Raw genomic sequence first — 25,239 nt, 5'->3', positions numbered from 1 at the left:
TGCACGATCCTGACTCAGGAGGACTGGAATGTAGGTCCGATACCCCACCTCTCTCCTCTGTCATCCCTCTCATCCCTCTCTCCCTCTCTCCCTCTGTTTCATCCTCTCATCTCTCTCCCTCATCCCTCTCTCCTCTCTCTCATCCCTCCTCTCTCATCCCTCTCTGTCTATAGATCCTGACTCAGGAGGACTGGAATGTGGTCCTGTATCTGGCCTCCACCTCATTCTCTCTCTCATCCCTCTCTCTCATCTCTCATTCTCTCTCTCTCTCATCCCTCCTCTCTCATCCCTCTCTCTCCTCTCCCTCTCTGTCTATAGATCCTGACTCAGGAGGACTGGAATGTGGTCCTGTATAACGGCATGGCCTCCACCTCTCCTCTCTCTCTCTCTCATCCCTCTCTCTCCTCTCTCTCTCTCATCCCTCTCTCCTCTCTCTCTGTCTATAGATCCTGACTCAGGAGGACTGGAATGTGGTCCTGTATAACGGCATGGCCTCCACCTCTCCTCTCTCCTCTGTTTCATCCTCTCTCTCCACCTCTCCTCTCTCTCTCATCCCTCTCTCTCTCTCTCTCTCTGTCTATAGATCCTGACTCAGGAGGACTGGAATGTGGTCCTGTATAACGGCATGGCCTCCACCTCTCCTCTCTCCTCTCTCATCCCTCTCTCTCCCTCTCTCTCTCTCTCTCATCCCTCTCTCTCCTCTCTCTCTGTCTATAGATCCTGACTCAGGAGGACTGGAATGTGGTCCTGTATAACGGCATGGCCTCCACCTCTCCTCTCTCCTCTCTCATCCCTCTCTCATCCTCTCTCTCCTCTCTCATCCCTGACTCAGGAGGACTGGAATGTGGTCCTCCCTCTCTCCTCTCTGTCTCATCCCTCTCTCTCCTCTCTCTCTGTCTATAGATCCTGACTCAGGAGGACTGGAATCTGGTCCTCCTCTCTCCTCTCTCCTCTCTCTCCCTCTCTCTCTCTATAACTCAGGAGGACAATGGCCTCCATGGCCTCCACCTCTCTCTCCTCATCTCTCTCCCTCTCTCTCTCTCTCTCTCCTCTCTCCTCTCCATCCCTCTCTCTCTCTCTCTCTCTGTCTATAGATCCTGACTCAGGAGGACTGGAATGTGGTCCTGTATAACGGCATGGCCTCCACCTCTCCTCTCTCCTCCCTCTCATCCCTCTCTCTCCCCTCTCTCTCTGTCTATAGATCCTGACTCAGGAGGACTGGAATGTGGTCCTGTATAACGGCATGGCCTCCACCTCTCCTCTCTCCCCTCTCTCATCCCTCTCCTCTCCTCTCATCTCCATCCCTCTCTCTCCTCTCTCTCTGTCTATAGATCCTGACTCAGGAGGACTGGAATGTGGTCCTGTATAACGGCATGGCCTCCACCTCTCCTCATCCCTCTCTCTCCCTCTCTCTCCTCCTGTATAACTCTCTCCTCTCTCTCTCTCATCCCTCTCTCTCTCTCTGTCTATAGATCCTGACTCAGGAGGACTGGAATGTGGTCCTGTATAACGGCATGGCCTCCACCTCCTCCTCTCCCTCTCTCATCCCTCTCTCTCCTCTCCTCTCTCCTCCCTCTCTCTCCTCTCTCATCCCTCTCTCTCTCTCTCTGTCTATAGATCCTGACTCAGGAGGACTGGAATGTGGTCCTGTATAACGGCATGGCCTCCACCTCTCCTCTCTCCTCTCTCATCCCTCTCTCATCTCTCTCTCCTCTCTCATCCCTCTCTCTCTCATCCCTCTCTCTCTGTCTATAGATCCTGACTCAGGAGGACTGGAATGTGGTCCTGTATAACGGCATGGCCTCCACCTCCACCTCTCCTCTCTCCTCTCTCATCCCTCTCTCTCCTCTCTCTCTGTCTATAGATCCTGACTCAGGAGGACTGGAATGTGGTCCTGTATAACGGCATGGCCTCCACCTCTCCTCATCCCTCTCTCTCCCTCTCCTCTCTCTCCCTCTCTCTCTATAGATCCTGACTCAGGAGGACTGGAATGTGGTCCTGTATAACGGCATGGCCTCCACCTCTCCTCTCTCCTCTCATCCCTCTCTCTCCCTCTCATCCCTCTCTCATAGATCCTGACTCAGGAGGACTGGAATGTGGTCCTGTATAACTCCTCTCTCTCTGTCTATAGATCCTGACTCAGGAGGACTGGAATGTGGTCCTGTATAACGGCATGGCCTCCACCTCTCCCCTCTCTCCTCTCTCATCCCTCTCTCATCCCTCTCTCCCTCTCTCATCCCTCTCTCTCTCTCTCTGTCTATAGATCCTGACTCAGGAGGACTGGAATGTGGTCCTGTATAACGGCATGGCCTCCACCTCTCCTCATCCCTCTCTCTCCTCTCTCTCCTCTCTCTCTGTCTATAGATCCTGACTCAGGAGGACTGGAATGTGGTCCTGTATAACGGCATGGCCTCCACCTCTCCTCTCCCCCTCTCTCATCCCTCTCTCTCCTCTCTCCTCTCTCATCCCTCTCTCTCTCTCTCTCTGTCTATAGATCCTGACTCAGGAGGATGTGGTCCTGTATAACGGCATGGCCTCCACCTCTCCCCTCTCCCTCTCTCATCCCTCTCTCTCCTCTCTCTCTCTCATCCCTATATAGATCCTGACTCAGGAGGACTGGAATGTGGTCCTGTATAACGGCATGGCCTCCACCTCTCCTCTCTCCTCTCTCATCCCTCTCTCTCCTCTCTCTCTGTCTATAGATCCTGACTCAGGAGGACTGGAATGTGGTCCTGTATAACGGCATGGCCTCCACCTCTCCTCTCGCTGCTCTCTACTTTCCTCTAGCTCTGATAGATCCTGACTCAGGAGGAACCTATAACGGCCTCCACCTCTTCATCCTGCTGGTGGCCATCTTGGTGGAGGGCTTCTCATCCCTCTCTCTCCTCTCTCTCTGTCTATAGATCCTGACTCAGGAGGACTGGAATGGTCCTGTATAACTATGGCCTCCACCTCAACTAGTCCTCTCTCATCCCTCTCTCTCCCTCTCTGTCTATAGATCTACCGGATTCTATGGGGTTTATCCCTCTCTCTCTCCTCTCTCTCTGTCTATAGATCCTGACTCAGGAGGACTGGAATCTGGCTGGACATTATTTGTATAATCCTGTCCTGGGAATGTCCATCCATCCATCTCTCTCTCCTCTCACCCTCTCCTCTTCATCCACTCAGGAGGACTGGAATCTGGTCCTGTATAACGGCATGGCCCCACCTCACCTCCCCTCGCTCCTCTCTCACTTCATCCAACTCTCCTCTTCAACCTGCTCCATCTTGGTGGAGGGCCTTCAGGCGGAGGTCTCTCACTCTCTCTACACAGGCCAGGGTATCCACACCCCTCCCTTCATCCATCCATCTCTCCCTTCACCCCCCCTTCATCCATCTCTACGTCCATCCCTTCTCTCTCTCACTCTCACACACACACACACACACACACACTCACACACACACACACACACACACACACACACACACATAGTCCCGCTGGCCCAGGAGCTTGTTTGATACTGGTTGTCCAGCTGTTGTTGTTTTCATCTGAACATCACAGACACACAGCTACACCTCTGGGACCTGATCTATTACACACACACAGAGGCACACACACACACCTATCTATCTATCTATCTATCTATCTATCTATCTATCTATCTATCTATCTATCTATCTATCTATCTATCTATCTATCTCTCTGTCTCTCTCTGTCTCTCTCTGTCTCTCTCTGTCTCTCTCTGTCTATCTCTCTCTCTCTGCCTCTCTCTCTCTCTCTGCCTCTCTCTCTCTCTCTCTCTCTCTCTGGCTCTGGCTCTCTCTCTCTCTCTCTCTGGCTCTGGCTCTCTCTCTCTCTCTCTGACTCTCTCTGTAAAAAAACGTATTTACATAAGTATTCAGACCCTTTGCTATGAGACTCGAAATTGAACTCAGGTACATCCTGTTTCCATTGATCATCCTTGAGATGTTTCTACAACTTGATTAGAGTCCACCTGTGGTAAATTCAATTAATTTGACATGATTTGGAAAGGCACACACATGTCTATATAAGGTCTAACAGTTGGCAGTGCATGTCAGAGCAAAAACCAAGCCGTGAGGTCGAAGGAATTTTCCGTAGAGCTCTGAGAGCTCTGTCAGATCTGTGGGAGGTGACCAAGAACCCAATGGTCACTCAGACAGAGCTCCAGAGTTCCTCTGTGGAGATGGGAGAACCTTCCAGAAGGACAACCATCTCTGCAGCACTCCAACAATCAGGCCTTTATGGTAGAGTGGCCAGACGGAAGCCATTCCTCAGTAAAAGACACATGACAAGATGATGGTGGTGGTGATGATGGTATCTTCATCAGGGTGCTGCTAACAGGTCATGGTGATGATGGTGATGATGATGATGATGATGATGATGATGATGGTGATGATGATAGTGGTGATGATGGTATCTTCATCACGGTGCTGCTAACAGGCCATGGTGATGATGGTGATGATGATGATGATGATGATGATGATGATGATGATGGTGATGATGGTATCTTCATCACGGTGCTGCTAACAGGCCATGGTGATGATGGTGATGATGATGGTGATGATGATGATGATGATGATGGTGATGATGGTGATGATGATGGTGTTGGTACTGATGCTGATGGTGATGATGATGATGGTGATGATGATAGTGGTGATGATGGTATCTTCATCACGGTGCTGCTAACAGGCCATGGTGATGATGATGATGATGATGATGATGATGATGATGATGATAGTGGTGATGATGGTATCTTCATCAGGGTGCTGCTAACAGGTCATGGTGATGATGGTGATGATGATGGTGGTGATGATGATGATGATGGTGATGATGATGATGATGATGATGGTGATGATGATGGTGTTGGTACTGATGCTGATGGTGATGATGATGATGGTGATGATGATAGTGGTGATGATGGTATCTTCATCACGGTGCTGCTAACAGGTCATGGGGATGATGGTATTGGTAATGACGATGATGATGGTGATGATGATGGTGTTGGTAATGATGATGATGATGATGATGGTGATAATGGTGATGATGGTGATGATGATGATGGTGATGATGATAGTGGTGATGATGGTATCTTCATCAGGGTGCTGCTAACAGGTCATGGTGATGATGGTGATGATGATGGTGATGATGATGATGATGATGATGATGGTGATGATGGTGATGATGATGATGATAGTGGTGATGATGATGATGATGATGGTGATGATGATGATGATGATGGTGATGATGATGATGATGATAGTGGTGATGATGGTATCTTCATCAGGGTGCTGCTAACAGGTCATGGGGATGATGGTATTGGTAATGACGATGATGATGGTGATGATGATGGTGTTGGTAATGATGATGATGATGATGATGGTGATAATGGTGATGATGGTGATGATGATGATGATGATGATGATGGTGATGATGATAGTGGTGATGATGGTATCTTCATCAGGGTGCTGCTAACAGGTCATGGTGATGATGGTGATGATGATGATGATGATGATGGTGATGATGATGATGATGATGATGGTGATGATGGTAGTGATGATGGTAGTGGTGATGATGGTGGTGATGATGGTGATGATGATGGTGATGATGATAGTGGTGATGATGGTATCTTCATCAGGGTGCTGCTAACAGGTCATGGTGATGATGGTGATGATGATGGTGTTGGTACTGATGCTGATGGTGATGATGATGATGATGGTAATGATGATGGTGATGATGATGATGATGATGGTGATGATGATGGTGATGATGATGATGATGGTGATGATGATAGTGGTGATGATGGTATCTTCATCACGGTGCTGCTAACAGGTCATGGTGATGATGGTGTTGGTAATGATGATGATGGTGATGATGATGATGATGATAGTGGTGATGATGGTATCTTCATCAGGGTGCTGCTAACAGGTCATGGTGGTGATGGTGTTGGTAATGATGATGATGATGGTGATGATGATGGTGTTGGTACTGATGATGATGGTGATGATGATGGTATTGGTAATGATGATGGTAATGATGATGATGGTGATGATGATGATGATGATGATGGTGATAATGGTGATGATGGTGTTGGTACTGATGCTGATGATGATGATGGTGATGATGATGATGATGATGATGGTGATGATGATGATGGTGATGATGATAGTGGTGATGATGGTATCTTCATCAGGGTGCTGCTAACAGGTCATGGTGATGATGGTGTTGGTAATGATGATGATGATGGTGATGATGATGGTGTTGGTACTGATGATGATGGTGATGATGATGGTATTGGTAATGATGATGGTAATGATGATGATGGTGATGATGATGATGATGATGATGGTGATAATGGTGATGATGATGGTGTTGGTACTGATGCTGATGATGATGATGATGATGGTGATGATGATGATGATGGTGATGATGATAGTGGTGATGATGGTATCTTCATCAGGGTGCTGCTAACAGGTCATGGTGATGATGGTGTTGGTAATGATGATGATGATGGTGATGATGATGGTGTTGGTACTGATGATGATGGTGATGATGATGATGGTGATGATGATAGTGGTGATGATGGTATCTTCATCAGGGTGCTGCTAACAAGTCATGATGATGATGGTATTGGTAATGATGATGGTGGTAATGATGAACATGATGGTATCTTCATCAGGGTGATGCTAACAGGTCAGAGTCCGACGATGAGAAACTGTCAACCTTAGAAGAGGAGGAGAAGATGAAGGAGCTGTATTCAGCAGGTATGCGCACACACACACACACACACACACACACACACACACACACACACACACACACACACACACATACACACACACATACACACACACACTCGCTCCAGGAAAATGGGTCAATTCCAATTCAGTTTGAAATTCCAATTCAAAACTTGAATTCACTTCTTGATTTGGAATTGAATTGGAATTGAATTGGAATTCCATATTTGACATTCCCATTTGATGGAATTAATCACACGTAGTACCAACACTGCAGGATTTATTTTAAATGAATGAACAGGGTTCACAGGCTGACAGAAAGGACTAGATCAGTTGGATAACCAAGCAAGCACTCTGTCACGTAGGACCTATCTTCCTGTACGTGTCATCGGTGACATCATTACCACTCTGTCACGTAGGACCTATCTTCCTGTATGTGTCATCGGTGACATCATTACCACTCTGTCACGTAGGACCTATCTTCCTGTATGTGTCATCGGTGACATCATTACCACTCTGTCACGTAGGACCTAACTTCCTGTACGTGTCATCGGTGACATCATTACCACTCTGTCACGTAGGACCTATCTTCCTGTATGTGTCATCGGTGACATCATTACCACTCTGTCACGTAGGACCTAACTTCCTGTACGTGTCATCGGTGACATCATTACCACTCTGTCACGTAGGACCTATCTTCCTGTACGTGTCATCAGTGACATCATTACCACTCTGTCATGTAGGACCTATCTTCCTGTACATGTCATCAGTGACATCATTACCACTCTGTCATGTAGGACCTATCTTCCTGTACGTGTCACCGGTGACATCATTACCACTCTGTCAAGTAGGACCGATCTTCCTGTACGTGTCACCGGTGACATCATTACCACTCTGTCACGTAGGACCTATCTTCCTGTATGTGTCATCCGTGACATCATTACCACTCTGTCATGTAGGACCTATCTTCCTGTACGTGTCATCGGTGACATCATTACCACTCTATCACGTAGGACCTAACTTCCTTTACGTGTCATCAGTGACATCGTTACCATGTTTATCTCTCAATACCACAAGGAGGACGCAAGTGAAGATCAGTCTAGTGCCTTGTGACAAGCTTCACGTTGATAGGCCACTGTAGAGGGGATTTACGGTACTTGATAACGTGTCTACTGTTTAGTTGGACAAGGGAACTGTTTAGTGGAACAGGGGAACTGTTTAGTCAAACAAGGGAACTGTTTAGTCGAACAAGGGAACTGTTTAGTCGAACAAGGGAACTGTTGAGTCAAACAAGGGAACTGTTGAGTCAAACAAGGGAACTGTTGAGTCAAACAAGGGAACTGTTGAGTCAAACAAGGGAACTGTTGAGTCAAACAAGGGAACTGTTGAGTCAAACAAGGGGAACTGTTTAGTCGAACAAGGGAACTGTTTAGTCGAACAAGGGAACTGTTGAGTCAAACAAGGGAACTGTTGAGTCAAACAAGGGAACTGTTGAGTCAAACAAGGGAACTGTTGAGTCAAACAAGGGGAACTGTTTAGTCGAACAAGGGAACTGTTGAGTCGAACAAGGGAACTGTTGAGTCAAACAAGGGGAACTGTTTAGTCGAACAAGGGAACTGTTGAGTCAAACATGGGAACTGTTTAGTCAAACAAGGGAACTGTTTAGTCAAACAAGGGAACTGTTGAGTCAAACAAGGGAACTGTTTAGTCAAACAAGGGAACTGTTTAGTCGAACAGGGGAACTGTTTAGTCGAACAAGGGAACTGTTTAGTCGAACAAGGGAACTGTTTAGTTGGACAAGGGAACTGTTTAGTCGAACAAGGGAACTGTTGAGTCGAACAAGGGAACTGTTTAGTCGAACAAGGGAACTGTTGAGTCAAATGGGGGAACTATTGATCAGACTTATGGCTTGGGGGTAGAAGCTGTTCAGGGTCCTGTTGGTTCCAGACTTGGTGTCTTTAACCTGTCTGTCTAAAGGCTTGGGGGTAGAAGCTGTTCAGGGTCCTGCTGGTTCCAGACTTGGTGTCTTTAACCTGTCTGTCTAAAGGCTTGGGGGTAGAAGCTGTTCAGGGTCCTGCTGGTTCCAGACTTGGTGTCTTTAACCTGTCTGTCTAAAGGCTTGGGGGTAGAAGCTGTTCAGGGTCCTGCTGGTTCCAGACTTGGTGTCTTTAACCTGTCTGTCTAAAGGCTTGGGGGTAGAAGCTGTTCAGGGTCCTGCTGGTTCCAGACTTGGTGTCTTTAACCTGTCTGTCTAAAGGCTTGGGGTAGAAGCTGTTCAGGGTCCTGCTGGTTCCAGACTTGGTGTCTTTAACCTGTCTGTCTAAAGGCTTGGGGGTAGAAGCTGTTCAGGGTCCTTGGTGTCTTTAACCTGTCTGTCTAAAGGCTTGGGGGTAGAAGCTGTTCAGGGTCCTGCTGGTTCCAGACTTGGTGTCTTTAACCTGTCTGTCTAAAGGCTTGGGGTAGAAGCTGTTCAGGGTCCTGCTGGTTCCAGACTTGGTGTCTTTAACCTGTCTGTCTAAAGGCTTGGGGGTAGAAGCTGTTCAGGGTCCTGCTGGTTCCAGACTTGGTGTCTTTAACCTGTCTGTCTAAAGGCTTGGGGTAGAAGCTGTTCAGGGTCCTGCTGGTTCCAGACTTGGTGTATTTAACCTGTCTGTCTAATGGCTTGGGGTAGAAGCTGTTCAGGGTCCTGCTGGTTCCAGACTTGGTGTCTTTAACCTGTCTGTCTAAAGGCTTGGGGGTAGAAGCTGTTCAGGGTCCTGTTGGTTCCAGACTTGGTGTCTTTAACCTGTCTGTCTAAAGGCTTGGGGGTAGAAGCTGTTCAGGGTCCTGCTGGTTCCAGACTTGGTGTCTTTAACCTGTCTGTCTAATGGCTTGGGGGTAGAAGCTGTTCAGGGTCCTGTTGGTTCCAGACTTGGTGTCTTTAACCTGTCTGTCTAATGGCTTGGGGGTAGAAGCTGTTCAGGGTCCTGTTGGTTCCAGACTTGGTGTCTTTAACCTGTCTGTCTAAAGGCTTGGGGGTAGAAGCTGTTCAGGGTCCTGCTGGTTCCAGACTTGGTGTCTTTAACCTGTCTGTCTAAAGGCTTGGGGGTAGAAGCTGTTCAGGGTCCTGCTGGTTCCAGACTTGGTGTCTTTAACCTGTCTGTCTAATGGCTTGGGGGTAGAAGCTGTTCAGGGTCCTGTTGGTTCCAGACTTGGTGTCTTTAACCTGTCTGTCTAAAGGCTTGGGGGTAGAAGCTGTTCAGGGTCCTGTTGGTTCCAGACTTGGTGTCTTTAACCTGTCTGTCTAATGGCTTGGGGTAGAAGCTGTTCAGGGTCCTGCTGGTTCCAGACTTGGTGTCTTTAACCTGTCTGTCTAATGGCTTGGGGGTAGAAGCTGTTCAGGGTCCTGCTGGTTCCAGACTTGGTGTCTTTAACCTGTCTGTCTAATGGCTTGGGGGTAGAAGCTGTTCAGGGTCCTGCTGGTTCCAGACTTGGTGTCTTTAACCTGTCTGTCTAAAGGCTTGGGGGTAGAAGCTGTTCAGGGTCCTGTTGGTTCCAGACTTGGTGTCTTTAACCTGTCTGTCTAAAGGCTTGGGGGTAGAAGCTGTTCAGGGTCCTGCTGGTTCCAGACTTGGTGTCTTTAACCTGTCTGTCTAAAGGCTTGGGGGTAGAAGCTGTTCAGGGTCCTGCTGGTTCCAGACTTGGTGTCTTTAACCTGTCTGTCTAAAGGCTTGGGGTAGAAGCTGTTCAGGGTCCTGCTGGTTCCAGACTTGGTGTCTTTAACCTGTCTGTCTAAAGGCTTGGGGGTAGAAGCTGTTCAGGGTCCTGCTGGTTCCAGACTTGGTGTCTTTAACCTGTCTGTCTAAAGGCTTGGGGGTAGAAGCTGTTCAGGGTCCTGCTGGTTCCAGACTTGGTGTCTTTAACCTGTCTGTCTAAAGGCTTGGGGGTAGAAGCTGTTCAGGGTCCTGTTGGTTCCAGACTTGGTGTCTTTAACCTGTCTGTCTAATGGCTTGGGTGTAGAAGCTGTTCAGGGTCCTGTTGGTTCCAGACTTGGTGTCTTTAACCTGTCTGTCTAATGGCTTGGGTGTAGAAGCTGTTCAGGGTCCTGTTGGTTCCAGACTTGGTGTCTTTAACCTGTCTGTCTAATGGCTTGGGTGTAGAAGCTGTTCAGGGTCCTGTTGGTTCCAGACTTGGTGTCTTTAACCTGTCTGTCTAATGGCTTGGGGGTAGAAGCTGTTCAGGGTCCTGTTGGTTCCAGACTTGGTGTCTTTAACCTGTCTGTCTAATGGCTTGGGGGTAGAAGCTGTTCAGGGTCCTGTTGGTTCCAGACTTGGTGTCTTTAACCTGTCTGTCTAATGGCTTGGGGGTAGAAGCTGTTCAGGGTCCTGTTGGTTCCAGACTTGGTGTCTTTAACCTGTCTGTCTAATGGCTTGGGGGTAGAAGCTGTTCAGGGTCCTGTTGGTTCCAGACTTGGTGTCTTTAACCTGTCTGTCTAATGGCTTGGGGGTAGAAGCTGTTCAGGGTCCTGCTGGTTCCAGACTTGGTGTCTTTAACCTGTCTGTCTAAAGGCTTGGGGGTAGAAGCTGTTCAGGGTCCTGCTGGTTCCAGACTTGGTGTCTTTAACCTGTCTGTCTAAAGGCTTGGGGGTAGAAGCTGTTAAGGGTCCTGTTGGTTCCAGACTTGGTGTCTTTAACCTGTCTGTCTAAAGGCTTGGGGGTAGAAGCTGTTCAGGGTCCTGCTGGTTCCAGACTTGGTGTCTTTAACCTGTCTGTCTAAAGGCTTGGGGGTAGAAGCTGTTCAGGGTCCTGCTGGTTCCAGACTTGGTGTCTTTAACCTGTCTGTCTAAAGGCTTGGGGGTAGAAGCTGTTCAGGGTCCTGCTGGTTCCAGACTTGGTGTCTTTAACCTGTCTGTCTAAAGGTTTGGGGGTAGAAGCTGTTCAGGGTGCTGTTGGTTCCAGACTTGGTGTCTTTAACCTGTCTGTCTAATGGCTTGGGGGTAGAAGCTGTTCAGGGTCCTGCTGGTTCCAGACTTGGTGTCTTTAACCTGTCTGTCTAAAGGCTTGGGGGTAGAAGCTGTTCAGGGTCCTGCTGGTTCCAGACTTGGTGCCTTTATTCTGTGTATTATACACTTTTCTCACAGTCCTTATAATTAGAGCACACCGTGACATCTGACCTCTAACCCCTACAGAGTTGAAGCTCCAGGCGATGATGTTGACTCCTAATGGCCTTCTGAATCCCCGAGCCTCCATGCCCCTCCCACCCACACAGTCACCGTGGCAACAACCGCCGCCACCATCGCCACGGCAACGCCCTCCACTCATCCTGCACACCTTGGCCACGCCCACAACTTGCGACAGCCAATCACGACGGGGCAGCGCCGTCTCTATGGATACAAGCAACACCCTGGACCCCAGGTCGCCGGTGAGTCATACACACACACTAACACATACACACACACAAACACATATACACACACGCAAACACACATAGAAACACACACACTCTAGACCAGTGGTTCTCTCCTCGAGGAGCCCCAGATGTTTCACAATTATGTGGTAGCTCTGAACTCACCTGATTCACCTTGTCAATGGCTGAACTATCACACCTGATTCACCTTGTCAATGGCATCAAAATTGTTAGGGCCATGGGTCCCGCTCCATACAGCCATTTTCCAGACAAAGAGAGGAGTCACAAAAAGCAGAAATAGAGATAAAATGAATCACTGACCTTTGATGATCTTCATCAGATGACACTCATAGGACTTCATGTTATACAATACATGTATGTTTTGTTCGATAAAGTTCATATTTATATCCGAAAAATCTCAGTTTACATTGCCGCTTTATGGTCAGTAATGTTGTGCCTCGAAAACATCCTGTGAATTTTCAGAGAGCCACATCAATTTACAGAAATACTCATAATAAACATTGATAAAAGAAACAACTATTATACATGGAACTTTAGATAAACTTCTCCTTAATGCAACCGCTGTGTCAGATTTCTAAAAAGCTTTACAGCGAAAGCACACCATGCAATAATCTGAGTACGGCGCTCACACAGAAAAACAAGCCATGCAGATACCCGCCATGTTGTGGAGTCAACAGAAGTCAGAAATAGCATTATAAATATTCACTTACCTTTGATGATCTTCATCAGAATGCACACCCAGGAATCCCAGTTCCACAATTAATGTTTGTTTTGTTCAATAAAGTCCATTATTTATGTCCAAATACCTCCTTTTTGTTTACGCGTTTAGTAAACAAATCCTAACTCACGAGGCGCGGGCAAAAGTTCAGACGAAAAGTCCAAAAGTTATGTTACAGTTCGTAGAAACATGTCAAACGATGTATAGAATCAATCTTTAGGATGTTTTTAATATAAATCGTATAATATATAAGATAATAAAAATGTTCCTACCAGAGAATTACTTTGTCTATATAAATGCAATGGAACGCAGGTCGCTCTCACGGGTGCGTGTGTGATCAGCTCATGCCACTCTGCCAGACCTCTTACTCAATCAGCTCTCATTGCCCCCACTTCACAGTAGAAGCCTCAAACAAGGTTCTAAAGACTGTTGACATCTAGTGGAAGCCTTATGAAGTTTAATATGACCCCATAGACACTAAATTTGATAGGCAATGAGTTGAAAAATTACAAACCTCAGATTTCCCATAGGTTTTCGCCTGCCATATGAGTTCTGTTATACTCACAGACATCATTCAAACAGTTTTAGAAACTTCAGAGTGTTTTCAATTCAATACTACTAATATGAATATATTAGCTTCTGGGCCTGAGTAGCAGGACGTTTACTCTGGGGAAACTTTTCATCCGAACGTGAAAATGCTGCCCCCTATCCCAAACAGGTTTTAATGATTAGTTGACCAGTGGAATCATGTGCTAGCTGTGGAATAGAATGGCTGGGGGTCCCCAGAGGAGAGGTTCTACTACCACTGTTCTAGAACATGGAACGCTGGTGGGTCCCTAGAGGTCCCAGAGGAGAGGTTCTACTACCACTGTTCTAGAACATGGAACGGCTGGTGGGTCCCAGAGGTACCAGAGGAGAGGTTCTTCTACCACTGTTCTAGAACATGGAACTGCTGGTGGGTTCCAGAGGTGAGGTTCTACTACCACTGTTCTAGAACATGGAACTGCTGGTGGGTTCCAGAGGAGAGGTTCTACTACCACTGTTCTATAACATGCAATATAACATGCTAACACACACACACACACACACACACACACACACACACACACACACACACACACACACACACACACACACACACACACACACACACACACACACACACACACACACACACACACACACACATCTTAACGTCTCTCTATGTTGTGCTGTGATTGGTCAGTCTCCATGGGACAGCCGGCGCGCCAGCTGGTCTTCTATTGGCCGAGGTCCCAGCCTACAGCAGCGGAGGAGTCAATCTAGTGAGAGAGATTCTCTGCTGTCAGATGGGGCGGGGTCAGAATGGTCCAATCCCAGCTGGGGGTGGAGCAGGGAGGAGTCTTTCGACCTCCTGGACCAATCAGAGTATCTGACCGTGCCGATGCTCCGCCCACCTGACTGTAACGGGAAGACCTTTCACCTCCCTGACGCCGGGACCCTACGTTACTATAGTGACCACGAAGAGGAGGAGGAGGACGCTGAGGAGGTGAGTCTGTGTGTGTGTGTGTGTGTGTGTGTGTGTGTGTGTGTTAGTGTATCCCTCTGGACAGTGTGTGTAGATATATATTATGTATGTATTGACTGTGTGTGTGTGTGTGTGTGTGTGTGTTAGTGTATCCCTCTGGACAGTGTGTGTAGATATACATTATGTGTGTATTGACTGTGTGTGTGTGTGTGTGCGTGTGTGTTAGTGTATCCCTCTGGACAGTGTGTGTAGATATACATTATGTGTGTACTGACTGTGTGTGTGTTTCAGAGTGTGTGTTTGCGGGTGAAGCTGGTCCTGGAGCCCTATAAGCCCCAGTGGTGTAGAGATCATGAGGACTGGGCTCTCTACCTGTTCTCCCCATGCAACAGGTTAGAACACACACACACACACACACACACACACACACACACACACACACACACACACACACACACACACACACACACACAGGCAGGGTCAAACACACACACACACATACACACACACACACACAGTCACACACAGTCACACACAGTCACACACACAGTCACACACAGTCACACACACACACACACACACACACACACACACACACACACACACACACACACACACACACACACACACACACACACAGTCACACACAGTCACACACACACACACACACACACACACACACACACACACACACACACACACACACACACACACACACACAGGGTCAAACACACACGCAGGGTCAAACACACACACACACGCAGGGTCAAACACACACACACACACACACACACACACACACACACACACACACACACACACACACAGGGTCAAACACACACACACAGGGTCAAGCACACACTTTCATTTGTGTTTTTTGTGTTTCATATATAAATGTTATTTTTCAATACCAGCTTCATCCAATATATATAATAATATATATAATAATACTATTATTATGGACTGGACCAGACTGGACTTGATGAGACTGGACTGGACTGGACTGGACTGGACTAAACTAGACTGGACTGGACCAGACTGGACCAGACTGGACTAGACTAGACTAGACTGGACCAGACTGGACTAGACTAGACTGGACCAGACTGGTCTGATTTAGACTAGACTGGACCAGACTGGTCTGATTTAGACTAGACTGGACTAGACTGGACCAGACGGGAGTAGACTGGGCTAGACTAGACTGGACTGGACTAGACTGGACCAGACTGGACTAGACTGGACTGGTTTAGACTGGACTGGACTAGACTGGACTAGCCTACACTAGAATGGTTTAGATTAGACTGGACTGGACTAGACTGGACTGATTTAGACTAGACTGGACTGGACTAGACTGGACTGGTTTAGACTAGACTGGGCTAGACTGGACTAGCCTACACTAGAATGGTTTAGATTAGACTGGACTGGACTAGACTGGACTGATTTAGACTAGACTGGACTGGACTAGACTGGACTGGTTTAGACTAGACTGGGCTAGACTGGACTAGCCTACACTAGAATGGTTTAGATTAGACTGGACTGGACTAGACTGGACTGATTTAGACTAGACTGGACTGGACTAGACTGGACTGGTTTAGACTAGACTGGACTAGACTGGACTAGCCTACACTAGAATGGTTTAGATTAGACTGGACTGGACTAGACTGGACTTGGTTAGAATTGACTAGACTGGACTGGTTAAGACAATTAACTAGACTAACCTGGACTAGACTGGACTAGACTAAACAGGATTATACTAGACTATCCTGGACTCGACTGGACAGGACTAGACTAGACTAGACCAGACTGGACTGGGCTAGAGGCTCCAAGGATAAAGTAACATCTCATATGAATACTAGCTCGCTGCTGAATCTGACTTACGGAAAATGTATTGATGTGTATTGTCTGTGTCAAATACATCTAATAATATATCTCTCCCTCTCCTTCTCTTCCTCTCTCTCCCTATCCCTCTCTGTCTCTCTCTCTCTGTCTCTCTGTCTCTCTGTCTCTCTCTCTCCCTCTCTCTGTCTCTCCCTGTCTCTCTCCCTCTCCCCCTCTCTCTTTTTCCATCCTCCCCAGGTTTCGTCAGTGGTGTCAGAGAGTGATAACTCACAAGATGTTTGATCACATAATCCTCCTTTTCATCTTCCTCAACTGCATCACCATCGCTCTGGAGAGACCAGACATACAGACACACAGTACAGTAAGACAATCACTCTGGAGAGACCAGACACACAGTACAGTCAGACCATCACTCTGGAGAGACCAGACACACAGTACAGTCAGACCATCGCTCTGGAGAGACCAGACACACAGACACACAGTACAGTAAGACAATCACTCTGGAGAGACCAGACAAACAGTACAGTCAGACAATCGCTCTGGAGAGACCAGACATACAGACACACAGTACAGTAAGACAATCACTCTGGAGAGACCAGACACACAGTACAGTCAGACCATCACTCTGGAGAGACCAGACACACAGTACAGTCAGACCATCACTCTGGAGAGACCAGACACACAGACACACAGACACACAGTACAGTCAGACCATCACTCTGGAGAGACCAGACACACAGTACAGTCAGACCATCTCTCTGGAGAGACCAGACACACAGTACAGTCAGACCATCACTCTGGAGAGACCAGACACACAGACACACAGTACAGTCAGACAATCACTCTGGAGAGACCAGACACACAGTACAGTCAGACAATCACTCTGGAGAGACCAGACACACAGTACAGTCAGACCATCACTCTGGAGAGACCAGACACACAGTACAGTCAGACCATCACTCTGGAGAGACCAGACACACAGACACACAGTACAGTAAGACAATCACTCTGGAGAGACCAGACACACAGTACAGTCAGACCATCACTCTGGAGAGACCAGACACACAGTACAGTCAGACCATCACTCTGGAGAGACCAGACACACAGACACACAGACACACAGTACAGTAAGACAATCACTCTGGAGAGACCAGACACACAGTACAGTCAGACCATCACTCTGGAGAGACCAGACACACAGACACACAGACACACAGTACAGTAAGACAATCACTCTGGAGAGACCAGACACACAGTACAGTCAGACCATCACTCTGGAGAGACCAGACACACAGTACAGTCAGACCATCACTCTGGAGAGACCAGACACACAGTACAGTCAGACAATCACTCTGGAGAGACCAGACACACAGTACAGTAAGACCATCACTCTGGAGAGACCAGACACACAGTACAGTAAGACCATCACTCTGGAGAGACCAGACACACAGTACAGTAAGACCATCACTCTGGAGAGACCAGACACACAGTACAGTAAGACAATCAATCTGGAGAGACCAGACACACAGTACAGTCAGACCATCACTCTGGAGAGACCAGACACACAGTACAGTCAGACCATCACTCTGGAGAGACCAGACACACAGTACAGTCAGACAATCACTCTGGAGAGACCAGACACACAGTACAGTCAGACCATCACTCTGGAGAGACCAGACATACAGACACACAGTACAGTAAGACAATCACTCTGGAGAGACCAGACACACAGTACAGTCAGACCATCACTCTGGAAAGACCAGACACACAGTACAGTAAGACAATCACTCTGGAGAGACCAGACACACAGTACAGTAAGACCATCGCTCTGGAGAGACCAGACATACAGACACACAGTACAGTCAGACAATCACTCTGGAGAGACCAGACACACAGTACAGTCAGACCATCACTCTGGAGAGACCAGACACACAGTACAGTCAGACCATCACTCTGGAGAGACCAGACACACAGACACACAGACACACAGTACAGTCAGACAATCACTCTGGAGAGACCAGACACACAGACACACAGTACAGTCAGACCATCACTCTGGAGAGACCAGACACACAGTACAGTCAGACAATCACTCTGGAGAGACCAGACACACAGTACAGTAAGACCATCACTCTGGAGAGACCAGACACACAGTACAGTAAGACCATCACTCTGGAGAGACCAGACACACAGTACAGTCAGACAATCACTCTGGAGAGACCAGACACACAGTACAGTCAGACCATCACTCTGGAGAGACCAGACACACAGACACACAGTACAGTAAGACAATCACTCTGGAGAGACCAGACACACAGACACACAGACACACAGTACAGTCAGACCATCACTCTGGAGAGACCAGACACACAGACACACAGTACAGTCAGACCATCACTCTGGAGAGACCAGACACACAGTACAGTCAGACCATCACTCTGGAGAGACCAGACACACAGACACACAGTACAGTAAGACCATAGTGTAACCCTGTGTGTTGTGTTTTCACAGGAAGATAAACTAACCCTGTGTGTTGTGCTTTCACAGGAAGATAAACTAACCCTGTGTGTTGTGCTTTCACAGGAAGATAAACTAACCCTGTGTGTTGTGCTTTCACAGGAAGATAAACTAACCCTGTGTGTTGTGTTTTCACAGGAAGATAAACTAACCCTGTGTGTTGTGTTTTCACAGGAAGATAAACTAACCCTGTGTGTTGTGTTTTCACAGGAAGATAAACTAACCCTGTGTGTTGTGTTTTCACAGGAAGATAAACTAACCCTGTGTGTGTGTTGTGTTTTCACAGGAAGATAAACTAACCCTGTGTGTTGTGCTTTCACAGGAAGATAAACTAACCCTGTGTGTTGTGTTTTCACAGGAAGATAAACTAACCCTGTGTGTGTGTTGTGTTTTAACAGGAAGATAAACTAACCCTGTGTGTTGTGTTTTCACAGGAAGATAAACTAACCCTGTGTGTTGTGTTTTCACAGGAAGATAAACTAACCCTGTGTGTTGTGTTTTCACAGGAAGATAAACTAACCCTGTGTGTTGTGCTTTCAGGAGAGAGTGTTCCTCAGTGTGTCCAACCATATATTCACTGTGATCTTCATAGCAGAGATGACCGTTAAGGTAAAGTAACACATTTATTTAAGTTACACATTTAGTTAAGGTAATGTAACACATTTAGTTAAGGTAACACATTTAGTTAAGGTAACACATTTAGTTAAGGTAACACATTTAGTTAAGGTAGCACATTTAGTTAAGGTAATGTAACACATTTAGTTAAGGTAACACATTTAGTTAAGGTAATGTAACACATTTAGTTAAGGTAACACATTTAGTTAAGGTAACACATTTAGTTAAGGTAAAGTAACACATTTAGTTAAGGTAACACATTTAGTTAAGGTAACACATTTAGTTAAGGTAACACATTTAGTTAAGGTAACACATTTAGTTAAGGTAACACATTTAGTTAAGGTAATGTAACACATTTAGTTAAGGTAACACATTTAGTTAAGGTAACACATTTAGTTAAGGTAACACATTTAGTTAAGGTAATGTAACACATTTAGTTAAGGTAACACATTTAGTTAAGGTAATGTAACACATTTAGGTAAGGTAACACATTTAGGTAAGGTAACACATTTAGGTAAGGTAACACATTTAGTTAAGGTAACACATTTAGTTAAGGTAACACATTTAGTTAAGGTAACACATTTAGTTAAGGTAATGTAACACATTTAGTTAAGGTAACACATTTAGTTAAGGTAACACATTTAGTTAAGGTAATGTAACACATTTAGGTAAGGTAACACATTTAGGTAAGGTAACACATTTAGTTAAGGTAACACATTTAGTTAAGGTAACACATTTAGTTAAGGTAACACATTTAGTTAAGGTAACACATTTAGTTAAGGTAATGTAACACATTTAGTTAAGGTAACACATTTAGTTAAGGTAATGTAACACATTCAGTTAAGGTAACACATTTAGTTAAGGTAAGGTAACACATTTAGTTAAGGTAATGTAACACATTTAGTTAAGGTAACACATTTAGTTAAGGTAAGGTAACACATTTAGTTAAGGTAAGGTAACACATTTAGTTAAGGTAACACATTTAGTTAAGGTAACACATTTAGTTAAGGTAACACATTTAGTTAAGGTAACACATTTAGTTAAGGTAACACATTTAGTTAAGGTAATGTAACACATTTAGTTAAGGTAACACATTTAGTTAAGGTAACACATTTAGTTAAGGTAACACATTTAGTTAAGGTAATGTAACACATTTAGTTAAGGTAACACATTTAGTTAAGGTAATGTAACACATTTAGGTAAGGTAACACATTTAGGTAAGGTAACACATTTAGTTAAGGTAAGGTAACACATTTAGTTAAGGTAAGGTAACACATTTAGTTAAGGTAACACATTTAGTTAAGGTAAGGTAACACATTTAGTTAAGGTAATGTAACACATTTAGTTAAGGTAACACATTTAGTTAAGGTAACACATTTAGGTAAGGTAAAGTAACACATTTAGTTAAGGTAACACATTTAGTTAAGGTAACACATTTAGTTAAGGTAACACATTTAGTTAAGGTAATGTAACATATTTAGTTAAGGTAACACATTTAGTTAAGGTAAGGTAACACATTTAGTTAAGGTAACACATTTAGTTAAGGTAAGGTAACACATTTAGTTAAGGTAAGGTAACACATTTAGGTAAGGTAACACATTTAGTTAAGGTAACACATTTAGTTAAGGTAAGGTAACACATTTAGGTAAGGTAACACATTTAGTTAAGGTAACACATTTAGGTAAGGTAACACATTTGGTTAAGGTAACACTTTTAGTTAAGGTAAGGTAACACATTTAGTTAAGGTAACACATTTAGTTAAGGTAACACATTTAGTTAAGGTAACACATTTAGTTGAGGTAAGGTAACACATTTAGTTAAGGTAACACATTTAGTTAAGGTAACACATTTAGTTAAGGTAACACGTTTAGTTAAGGTAAGGTAACACATTTAGTTAAGGTAACACATTTAGTTAAGGTAAGGTAACACATTTAGTTAAGGTAATGTAACACATTTAGTTAAGGTAACACATTTAGTTAAGGTAACACATTTAGTTAAGGTAACGTAACACAGTTAAGGTAACACATTTAGTTAAGGTAACACATTTAGTGTGTGTGCGTGTGTGTGTGTGTGCGTGTGTGTGTGTGTGCGTGTGTGTGTGTGCGTGTGTGTGTGTGCGTGTGTGTGTGTATGTGTGTGTGTGCGTGTATGTGTGTGTGTGTGCGCGTGTGTGCGCGTGTGTGTGTGTGTGTGTGTGTGTGCGTGTGTGTGCGTGTGTGTGTGTGCGTGTGTGTGTGTGTGTGTGTGTGTGTGTGTGTGTGTGGGTGTGTGTGTGTGTGTATGTGTGTGTGTGCGCGCGTGTGTGTGTGTGTGTGTGTGTGTGTGTGTGTGTGTGTGTGTGTGTGTGTGTGTGTGTGTGTGTGTGTGTGTGTAGGTGGTAGCCCAGGGTCTGTACTCAGGTGGAGCAGTCTATCTGAAGAGCAGCTGGAATGTTCTGGATGGACTGTTGGTGTTTGTATCTCTGCTGGACATTCTGGTTTCCATAGCATCCGCCGGCGGTAACCGTATCCTCGGAATCCTCAGAGTGCTGCGACTCCTGCGCACCCTTCGACCCCTCAGGTGTGTGATGTAACGTGTGTTTGTACTCTACCTTGTGAAAACAATTTAACTAATAACACCCTTGTCTTTCTGCCTTCGATACTAATGGGACTTGTCTCTCCTAGCTATCTGTCATGTTAGCTTGTCTCTCCTAGCTATCTGTCATGTTAGCTTGTCTCTCCTAGCTATCTGTCATGTCAGCTTGTCTCTCCTAGCTATCTGTCATGTTAGCTTCTCTCTCCTAGCTATCTGTCATGTTAGCTTCCCTCTCCTAGCTATCTGTCATGTTAGCTTCTCTCTCCTAGCTATCTCTTTAATGTCATGTCAGCTTGTCTCTCCTAGCTATCTGTCATGTTAGCTTCTCTCTCCTAGCTATCTGTCATGTTAGCTTCTCTCTCCTAGCTATCTGTCATGTTAGCTTCTCTCTACTAGCTATCTGTCATCTCAGCTTCTCTCTCCTAGCTATCTGTCATGTTAGCTTCTCTCTCCTAGCTATCTGTCATGTCAGCTTGTCTCTCCTAGCTATCTCTCATGTTAGCTTCTCTCTCCTAGCTATCTGTCATGTTAGCTTGTCTCTCCTAGCTATCTGTCATGTTAGCTTCTCTCTCCTAGCTATCTGTCACGTCAGCTTGTCTCTCCTAGCTATCTGTCATGTTAGCTTCTCTCTCCTCGCTGTCTGTCATGTTAGCTTCTCTCTCCTAGCTATCTGTCACGTCAGGTTGTCTCTCCTAGTTTAATGTCATGTTAGCTTTTCTCTCCTAGCTATCTGTCATGTTAGCTTCTCTCTCCTAGCTATCTGTCATGTTAGCTTGTCTCTCCTAGCTATCTGTCATGTTAGCTTCTCTCTCCTAGCTATCTGTCACGTCAGCTTGTCTCTCCTAGCTATCTGTCATGTTAGCTTCTCTCTCCTCGCTGTCTGTCATGTTAGCTTCTCTCTCCTAGCTATCTGTCACGTCAGGTTGTCTCTCCTAGTTTAATGTCATGTCAGCTTTTCTCTCCTAGCTATCTGTCATGTCAGCTTCTCTCTCCTAGCTATCTGTCATGTTAGCTTCTCTCTCCTAGCTATCTGTCATGTTAGCTTCTCTCTCCTAGCAATCTCTTTAATGTCATGTCAGCTTGTCTCTCCTAGCTATCTGTCATGTTAGCTTCTCTCTCCTAGCTATCTGTCATGTTAGCTTCTTTCTCCTAGCTATCTGTCACGTCAGCATCTCTCTCCTAGCTATCTGTCACGTCAGCTTCTCTCTCCTAGCTATCTGTCACATCAGCTTCTCTCTCCTAGCTATCTGTCATGTTAGCTTCTCTCTCCTAGCAATCTCTTTAATGTCATGTCAGCTTGTTTCTCCTAGCTATCTGTCATTTTAGCTAGTCTCTCCTAGCTGTTTGTCATGTTAGCTTGTCTCTCCTAGCTATCTGTCATGTTAGCTTCTCTCTCCTAGCAATCTCTTTACATTTACATTTTACATTTAAGTCATTTAGCAGACGCTCTTATCCAGAGCGACTTACAAATTGGTGAATTCACCTTCTGACATCAGTGGAACAGCCACTTTACAATAGTGCATCTAAATCATTTAAGGGGGGGTGAGAAGGATTGCTTTATCCTATCCTAGGTATTCCTTGAAGAGGTGGGGTTTCAGGTGTCTCCGGAAGGTGGTGATTGACTCCGCTGTCCTGGCGTCGTGAGGGAGTTTGTTCCACCATTGGGGGGCCAGAGCAGCGAACAGTTTTGACTGGGCTGAGCGGGAACTGTACTTCCTCAGTGGTAGGGAGGCGAGCAGGCCAGAGGTGGATGAACGCAGTGCCCTTGTTTGGGTGTAGGGCCTGATCAGAGCCTGGAGGTATTGCGGTGCCGTTCCCCTCACAGCTCCGTAGGCAAGCACCATGGTCTTGTAGCGGATGCGAGCTTCAACTGGAAGCCAGTGGAGAGAGCGGAGGAGCGGGGTGACGTGAGAGAACTTGGGAAGGTTGAACACCAGACGGGCTGCGGCGTTCTGGATGAGTTGTAGGGGTTTAATGGCACAGGCAGGGAGCCCAGCCAACAGCGAGTTGCAGTAATCCAGACGGGAGATGACAAGTGCCTGGATTAGGACCTGCGCCGCTTCCTGTGTGAGGCAGGGTCGTACTCTGCGGATGTTGTAGATGTCATGTCAGCTAGTCTCTCCTAGCTGTTTGTCATGTTAGCTTGTCTCTCCTAGCTATCTGTCATGTTAGCTTATCTCTCCTAGCAATCTCTTTAATGTCATGTCAGCTAGTCTCTCCTAGCTGTTTGTCATGTTAGCTAGTCTCTCCTAGCTGTTTGTCATGTTAGCTAGTCTCTCCTAGCTATCTGTCATGTTAGCTTCTCTCTCCTAGCTATCTGTCATGTTAGCTTTTCTCTCCTAGCTATCTGTCATGTCAGCTTGTCTCTCCTAGCTATCTGTCACGTCAGCTTGTCTCTCCTAGCTATCTGTCATGTTAGCTTCCCTCTCCTAGCTATCTGTCTGCTATGATGAATGCAGCCATTAGCTGTAAGTTGTTCAGGATAGGAATGTTTGCTAAACTACTAAAATGTTACGTGTGTGTGTGTGTGTGCGTGCGTGCGTGCGTGCGTGCGTGCGTGCCTGCGTGCGTGCGTGGTGTGTTGCAGGGTGATCAGTCGAGCCCCAGGTCTGAAGCTGGTAGTAGAGACTCTGATCACGTCTCTGAGACCCATCGGAAACATCGTCCTCATCTGCTGCGGCTTCTTCATCGTGTTTGGAATACTGGGAGTACAGGTAACGCACAGAGACAGACAGCCAGAGAGAGAGAGACAGCCAGAGAGAGAGAGACAGCCAGAGAGAGAGAGACAGCCAGAGAGAGAGAGACATCCAGAGAGAGAGACAGCCAGAGACAGGTAACACACAGAGACAGAAAGAGACAGACAGCGAGAGAGAGACAGCGAGAGAGAGACAGCCAGAGAGAGACAGCCAGAGAGAGACAGCCAGAGAGAGACAGCCAGAGAGAGACAGCCAGAGAGTGAGAGACAGCCAGAGAGTGAGAGACAGCCAGAGAGAGAGAGACAGCGAGAGAGAGAGAGACAGCCAGAGAGAGAGAGACAGCAAGAGAGAAGGACAGCGAGAGAGAGAGACAGAGAGAGAGAGACAGCGAGAGAGAAGGACAGCGAGAGAGAGAGAGAGAGAGAGAGACAGCCAGAGAGAGAGACAGCGAGACAGAGACAGCGAGAGAGAGACAGCCAGAGAGAGAGAGAGACAGCCAGAGAGAGAGACAGCCAGAGAGAGAGAGACAGCGAGAGAGAGAGAGACAGCCAGAGAGAGAGAGACAGAAAGACAGAGACAGCGAGAGAGAAGGACAGCGAGAGAGAGAGACAGCGAGAGAGAGAGAGAGAGACAGC

General features: G+C 46.2%; 1 pseudogene; it reads left to right on the top strand.

Moving 5' to 3' along the window:
• The window catches only part of LOC135536231 (voltage-dependent T-type calcium channel subunit alpha-1H-like), a 129,207-nt pseudogene that overhangs the window by 60,062 nt on the left and 43,906 nt on the right, over positions 1-25,239 (top strand).

The sequence above is a fragment of the Oncorhynchus masou genome, unplaced genomic scaffold (assembly GCF_036934945.1).
Source record: "Oncorhynchus masou masou isolate Uvic2021 unplaced genomic scaffold, UVic_Omas_1.1 unplaced_scaffold_580, whole genome shotgun sequence".
Taxonomy (NCBI): domain Eukaryota; kingdom Metazoa; phylum Chordata; class Actinopteri; order Salmoniformes; family Salmonidae; genus Oncorhynchus; species Oncorhynchus masou.
Note: the sequence above shows the minus strand (reverse complement) of the source record. Positions and strands in the feature narration are given on the sequence as shown.